The sequence below is a fragment of the Cynocephalus volans genome, chromosome X (genome assembly GCF_027409185.1).
Source record: "Cynocephalus volans isolate mCynVol1 chromosome X, mCynVol1.pri, whole genome shotgun sequence".
NCBI lineage: Eukaryota > Metazoa > Chordata > Mammalia > Dermoptera > Cynocephalidae > Cynocephalus > Cynocephalus volans.
Window position 1 is genome coordinate 32,064,705 of NC_084478.1, and position 8,540 is coordinate 32,073,244.

Here is an 8,540-nt window from a genome sequence, read left to right on the forward strand (position 1 = left end):
TCAGTTGTATTTTTTATTTCATTGAATGGATTCTTCAGTTCCAGGATTTTTGTTGGTTCTTTTTTAGGGTTTCTATATCTTTGTTGAACTTCTCGTTCATGTTCTGGATTGTTTTTCTGACTTCATTGTGATTTCTATCTATTTTTTTCTTGCATCATGTTAAGTTTCCTTAAGAATACTGTTTGGGGGGCTGGACAGTTAGCTCAGTCAGCTAGAGCATGGTGTCAAAACACCAAGGTCCAGGGTTTAGATCCCTGTACCAGCCAGCTGCTATAAAAAAGATAACAATTACTGTTTGGAATTCCTCTTCAGACATTTCACCAGTTTCCTGTTTTGAGGGGTCTGGTTTTGGTCTTCTTTTGGGGGTGTCATTTCCCTGTATTTTCATGCTTCTCATATCTCCACATTGATATCTATGCATTTGGTGGTGTAGTCGCTTCCTTCAGTTTTTGGAGTAGTTTTTGAAGGGAGAAACTCTTTCCTGTAGATGTGTTTTATTCTGACAGTTGAGTTGGATGTTTTAGGTTTGTTTCCGGTTGGTCATGGCAGTGTTATCTTCATGTGACTTCTTTGACTGTATTCAATCTTGGGATGTCTGTGGGTGCCTGCATTTCCTAGGCAATGGGGCCCTCAGCACTTTCTTTTTGGGGTGGTTGACACTGGGCAGAGTTGTTGTGGCTGTGAGTAGGGCCTCAAGTAACATGGGGGTGTGCTGGTGAGCACAATGCTTCCAAAGTTGAGTGACCCTGTATAGGGTCATTAGGGTCAACTTGCAGCTTCGATTTCTGGGGTAGTTATTGTAGCAATTGGCTGTTCCCCCACTAATGTTAGTGGAGTTGCCAGGGTAATGAGTGGGTTGCCCATACCTGGGAGAATCACTGGGTCACTTCTCTGAGTCCCTGGATGAAGTGGGAAAAGTCTCTGGCACTTCCTCACCCAAGTATGTGGATCTAGTCAGGATTACCAGAGATTCAGGACTGTGTGCACCTGGGAGATGCTGGCTTACTCCCCACACCCTCTCTGCTGGGTGGGCTTGCTGGGTTGTGCATGGTAGGTGGGTGTGGGTCAGGGATGCACAAAGCTAGGGGCATCCAGGTTGGCTAGTGCACTTCCTGAACCCTCTCCACTGGGGTGGATGGGTTTGCTGTGTTGGGCAGGTCTCTGCATTCTGAGTTTGGGGACTGGGGGGAGGTGGGCTTGGGTAGGCAAATTTGCCAGGGACACATGGGGCTCTATGTGAATCTAGGCAGGTTTAACAGAGATGTGGGATTGTGCATACCTGGGAGTAGCTGGTGTACTCCCTGCACCCTCTCCACTGGAGTGGGTGGGCAGGTTTCCTGAGTTGGGTAGGACTCTGAGTTCCCAGAGGGTATGCAGGCCATGGGTGGCTCACTGTCCACGAGGGCTGTGTGGTTACCTTGCAACTTGAATTACAGGTGTCTGCAGTGAGAGCGCCTACCACAGACACGCCCCCACCCCCCACCTACCTTGTCCCAGCAGTGCTCCGGGGTACAGAGCCCTGGGCATCCCTTGTCAACTTGTCTAGATCCAAGCCCACCTCCCCCACGCCCCAAACTTGGAACTCAGAGACCTGCCAAACACAGTAAGCCCATCCACCCCAATAGAGAGAGTTCAGGGAGTGCACTGGCCATCCCAGGTGTATGCAGTCTCCAGTCTCTGCGCTGGTCTTGGTCAGTTGCTTTCCCTTTCTTTTGATGTTACCATCTTGAGTTTCCAGGTCTTGGAGGGTCTTCCTCACTGTTTTGCTGGATTCTGTCATTTTCTCCTAGACACTCTATTCTACAGGTGACTCTCTACTTGTTGTTTTGGACTTTCTTTGTATTAGAGGCAAGGGCTGGCCACCTCTAGTCAGCCATCTAGCCAAAAAGAAAAAAAAAAGATTTTAGGTGCTCTTATCACAGAAAAATTAACTAGGGAAGGTGATAGATACATTAATTTGCTTGACTGTAGTAATCATTTCACTATATACACATGTATCCAAACATCATGTTGTACACCGTAAATATATACAATAAAATAAATTTAGAAAAACAGAAACAAAAATATAATCACACTTATAAAAATTAAAATCAAATAACCCAGGAATAAATTTAACCAAGGAAGTGAAAAATCTGCACACTGAAAATTATAAAACACTGATGAAAGAAATTGAAGATGACACAAATAAATGGAAAGATATTCTATATTCATGGATCGGAAAAAAATAGTATTGTTAATATGCCTGTACTACTCAAAGCAGTCTATAGATTCAGTGCAATTCCTATCAAAATTCCAATAACATTTTTCACACAAGTAGGGAAAACAGTCCTAAAATTTGTGTGAAACCACAAAAGAACCTGAGTAGCCAAAACAATCTTGAGTAAAAAGAACAGAGCCAGGGGCATCACACTACCTGACTCAAAAATCTACTACAAGGCTATAGTATCAAATGAGCACAGTATTGGTAGAAAAACAGACCTAAAGAAACAGAATAAAGAGCCCAGAAATAAACCCACATATTCACAGTCAATTGATTCTCAACACAGTTGCCAAGAACACACAGTGGGGAAAGGACAGTTTCATCAATAAATGGTGCTGGAAAAACTGGATATCCACATGCAGAACAATGAAATCGGACCCTAATCTCACACCATATACAAAAATCAACTCAAAATAGATTAAAAACTTAAATGTATGAGAGGAAATTGTAGAACTACTGGAAAAAAAAAATAGGTGAAAATTCCATGACACTGGTCTGAGCTGAGCAAAGATTTTTTAAATATGACCCCCAAAAGCACAGGCAGCAAAAGTGAAAATAGAGAAATGAGGTTACATCAAACTAAGAAGCTTCTGCACAGCAAAGGAAATTGTTCTGAACAATCAACAGAGTAAAGATACAATCTATGAAAGGGGAGGATATACTTACATACCATACATCTGGTAAGGGGCTAATATCCAAAATGTGAAAGGAATTCAAACAACTCAATAGGAGAAAAATAAATAAATAAATAAATAAATAATTTGATTTTTAAAAAGGCAGAGGACCTAAAAAGAAAGTTCTCAAAATAAGACATTTGAATGGCCAATGGATGTATGAAAGAGTGCTCAACATCACTAATCATCAGGGAAATGAAAATTCAAACCATAATGACATATCACATTTTACCTGTTAGGATGGCTGTTATCAAAAAGATGAAAGTTAAGTGTTGGCAAGGATGCAGAGAAAAGTTATTATTAAATAGAATTACCATATGATCCAGCAATACCACTTCTCAGTATGTATTCAAAGGATATGAAATCAGTATGCCGAAGAGACATCTGCACTTCCATGTTCATTGCAGCACTATTCACAATATCCAAGATATGGAAGCAACCTAAGTGTCCATCAATGGATGAATGTACAAAGAAAATGGAATATATATAAAGAATGAAATACTATTCAGCTTTAAATAGAAGAAAATACTCTCATTTGTGACAACATAAATAAGTATCGAGGACTTTCTGCTAAGTGAAATAAGCCTGGAATTGAAAGACAAGCAATGCATGATCTCATTTACATGTGGAATATAAAATGTTCTACTCTCTATGAAGAAGTAGAGAGTAGAATTGTGGTTATCAGAGGCTGAACAGGGATGGGGGTGGATGAGGAATAAGGAGATGTTGGTCAACAAGTACGAAGTTTCAGTTAGGAAGAATAAATTTTAGTGATCTATTGCACAGAATGGTGCTATAATTAATCAAAATTTACTGTATATTTTAGAATTGTTAAAGTAGTAGATTTCAAATATTCTCCCCACAAAAAATAAGCATGTGAAGTGACAGATATGTTAACTACTTGATTGAATCATTCCATGACCTTGATATATGTATACATATATCAAAACATTAGTGTACCCATAAATATATATAATTATTATTTGTCAATTAAAATTTTTTTTAAAAAACTACCCCTTATTTAAAATGATAATACACAGTGTTGGTTTTGGTAAAATTAAATGTATTTATATGCTTCTTTTAGGTATTAAATTGGTATACTTTTTTTAAAGAAACAACTTGAAAATATGTTTTCAGAATCTTAACAAAATTATGTCTAAAACTAGTAATTTCACATTTAGGAATCTGCTCTAAGGAAATCATGTAATGTTGTTGTCAAATGATAATGTTTGATCATATTCTTCAAAGTATTATTAAAATATTATTTTAAATTGGAAAAATGTTTCTAACAATAGTGAAATAGTTCAATACAATGTAGTATATCTAAGTGAATCTATAATCCTACTTTAAAATAAAAACAGAGAAAAAACAAACAAACAAAAACACTGTCCAGGCTACCAGAGAATTAAGACCAATTTAAGAACTTAAAAACCATAAATTTCTGGGTATGCCACCCATGGAAATTCAGATTAAATTGGTCTTGGGTGGGTTTTGGCCTTCAGTACTTTTTAAAAGCTGCCCTAATGATTAAAATATACATGCGGGTTTGAGGAATACTGGGCTCTTAGACGTACACATGTTGTTGCACATCACATCCTCTTAGTGATGGAATGGGTCACTGTTTATGTTTTTTCTTTTTTAAACTTGTACGCATTTAAACTTTTTACAGTAAGCAGCATGATATGCAATTAAGGCAATCATTTTTATATAGTATAATTGGTTCATACTAATTACTTGAAAACAGGTGGGTGCTCTATGTGTCTCAGACATTTTACCTGAAAGCTTATTTACAGAAATAATTTTATTTTTAACAGATAAGAGGAACTTCAGTCTACACTACCTCAATTTATCATACTCTGCATTAATTAATAGTATGTTAATTACTGATTATGTACCATCATGTCTTATTGAGCCACATCTACAGTTTAATATTCATTGTTTCAGAACTATCTGGACTTCAGACCTTTGGATATTAGGTTTGACAGATTAGAAAAAAAATACATTTTCCCTAAAAGGAAAATTAAATTTAAATAAATAGACTTCACTTAATCATTCCATTATTTCTGTGACTTTTTTTCAGTGTTAGAGACATCAGTTTGCTCATATACATTTTGTTAGGTCCAAACAATGCACTTAACCATTTTGTAGACTTACCCAAATTCAAAACCAAGAGTTCATTTATTCAAGAAATATATTTGTGTACATACTATGTGCCAGGCACTGTGTAAGGTGAAACAGATTTAGTGGTGAATAAAACACTCATGGTTCCTGAACTTATAAATCTTCTTTTTAGGGCTCATATTTACAAAAATCACTAAGAAATTGAGTGCTAATAATGAAAAGCAAAGACTCTTTTGAGAGTGTATATACCAGAGCAACCTAATTTAGCATGAGGAGTAAAGGAAATCCTTCTTAAGAAAGTGGCATTTAAATGTGAACCTGAAGGGTAGGTAAGAGTTACTCAAGAAGGGAATGGTGTAAAGGGCTTAGCCGGAATACAGAACAGAATGTGCAAAGGCCCTGAGGCAGAAAGAAGCTTAAAATATCATTGTAGCTGCAGCATAAGAAGGGAAAAAATAAAGAGGTAGGAAAGAGGTGGGTCATGCATCATAAGCCATTTGGGGGATTGTTGTTTGTCCTAAGAGTGATGGAAAGCCATTGAAGAATATAAATAGAAGAGTGAAATCATCATTGCTGTTCTATGGGGAATAAATTTGAGAGCAATAAGACTAGGTTTGGGGAGAAAATTGGATTTGGGGAGACAAAATAGGACACTGTTTCAGTGGTTCAAGAGAGAGATGGTGGAAACAGAGAGAATGTTTCAGATTTGAGTTATATTTTGGAAGAAGCAGCAACAGGATTTGAGAATAAATTGAACAGGGAGGGAGAAAAGCACGTTGCTTCGAGAATGTCTCCTGGATTTCTGGCATCAGAAGATGAGGTGGCACTGGTGAAATTTACAGACATGGGAGACAGTTGAGAAGAAGTGGACTTAATGGGGTAGAAGAGGGAAAAAGGAGCTCAGTTTTGTGTATGTTAAATTAAGAAACCTTTGATATCTAAATAAAGATGTCAAGTAGCCACCTGGATGCATTGGTTTAGATTTCAAAACTAAATTTGACAGTCATCAGAATATAGAAAGTATTTAAAGAAATGATATCTGATTCTTAGAGAATGAGTCATGTCTGAGACTTGAGAACCACCAATATTTCAAGTTTGCTCAGAGAAGGTAGTCCACAAAGAGATGAAGAAGTAGCAAGAGAGGTGGTGTTGAGCTCTTTTACCTGCCCATAATCCTGCTGACTGGGCCAATTGTCGAGCTAGGGCTGGGTCTGGAGCTCACAGACCCCTCAAGCCTGTTGTCCAGACTGGGTTACAAAACCTTCACATGCCAGGCTGGGTCCCCAGACCCCTCACACGCAGGTCTATGAGCTAGGTAACCTGCCAAAAGGTCCTTGGAAGCCGTAGGTTGGAGAGCATGGCCATGCAGAGCAGACGCCCGAGGCAGACGCCTGCCAAGGTCTTGGCACCATGCAGGCGCAACTAACTCCACCCCTCCACACACAATTTGGTTATAAAGAATGTGCTGCACCATCCCCAACCAGAGGGTCAGGTGAGGGGGCCAGATTAAATTATTCCATTTTCCCAACAATCCACCCCTTCGGGGTCCCTCGCCATACAATCTACATGTTCAGAATCTTTCACGATGTTCCCTTAGGGAGGATAAATGACCCTTACATTTACATAATCTACTGTCTGTTCAATATGCCTTAAGGCTTGTAGTTCTGTCCTTTTAACTATTAGCCGCATATGACCAGTTAGTAGTCACCATTGATGTGATCCTCCATGTGAATCCTGCAGTCATACTGATGGGCAGTTCAATGAATATTCAGTAGATGATCACGCCAACATATGTATGTACCCAATCAACTCTGGTGCAGTTCCTGCAGCCAGAACACTATAGGCAAAAAGACAGAAGAGTTATTGGTACCAATAGGGGAAGGTCTTGCCCCTCTGGTAAGATACATGCCAGTTTGCCATCCTGAGAAAGCATGGCTGCAGGAATAGGTATCTTACCTGGCTTATGATGCCATACTTTACTTGCTAACACTGTTGGATCTATAGGTTCTACATGAAACAGTATAGGGGAACTGTACATACTGATAATACAAAATGTGCCCTCTGAAATAGAGTGCTTATCTGTTCTAGGCCATGTTCCCTTTACTTGAGGAGGCCAGGTACCTGTCACCAAAGGTGAAACTTGCAAGTCTTCCTCTAATCCTTTTCTCCAAGGCCCTACTAGACATACCCAGCATATATCGGGGACTTTTATTCTCCAAGGCCATTCCCATTGTACTGTCTGTCCCTGTTGCAAACAGTTTGAGGCCGGCAAGAGAATATTTCCATTCTTGCCATATCCTGTCTTCAAAAGCTTATCTTTAGTAGTGATTTGTAGCTGTATAGGTTCTGCAGCCCTATGCAACAGAGCTTCCACTGGAGAGGGTCTGTCCTTGTGGGGTCTCTCATTTAGAATTCTGACTGTTGGCCATAAACGCTGTGTACACCCCTTCAGGTCCGGGGGTTGGGCAGTTAGCCTTAGTCTTTTATAAAGCCCATTCTACTGTTCAATCATTCCCACTGCCTGGTGATGATACGGCACATCTAACTTCCACTGAATAGCCAACTGGGAGGCCCACCTCTGAACCCCATGTCCAGTAAAGTAGGTTCCATTATCACTTTCTATGACTATGGGCCGGCCATACATGGCAATAAGGCTACTCAATGCCTTCACAGTGTTTACCTGGTCTGGGGCCTTACAAGGCCATACAAACAGAAAACCAGTAGCCATATCAACAGCAGTGAAGATGTATCTGAAATTCTCTGAACTTGGCAGTGATCCAACAAAGTCTAGTTGACATCAAGTCAAAGGCAGTCTTCCATGAGTTATTTGCCCATCTGTATGGGGCACCCGCCGGAGGTGTGGACTCTCTTGAGCACACACTGGACAAGAATGACAGGCATTCACTACATCTTCCCATTTTATAGGCAGGGCCCATCTGTGAGCTGCCGTCCACATGGTTTTGCTGCCAACATGCTACATTCATCGATGTAACCATTGGGCTACATCAGTAGCAGGGGCACTCTCCAGCCATCTTACCTTAGCCAAACCATCAGCTTCATCATTTCCTGGACTGGCTAAGGGGAAGTGTCCTGTGACATGGAAAAGAGTTCCTTCTTTCTCATGCCCCAATTCCCATAACACTTGCCATATGGCTTATCCCCACAGGGGTCAGTGGCCTACCATCCACCATTGATAGTTCCAAGTAGAGATCAAGAGGGTTAAACCTTTGTACACAGCCCAGCTGTCAGTACAGATGGTTAATGGCCCAGGCTCATTTTTTATCACCATCCATACTGCTCTCAATTCAGTCCATTGACTTCTTTGCCCTGTACCATTTTCATACCACATGGTTTCAGTTAAGGGCTGGACAGCAACAGCTGTCCATGATGCTGAAGGTCCCATGCTAGAGCCATCTGTATACCAAGCTTGCTCTGTGATAGGTCCCTGTCCCTCATGGAAAGGTGAGGCCTCCACCTCCACGGGT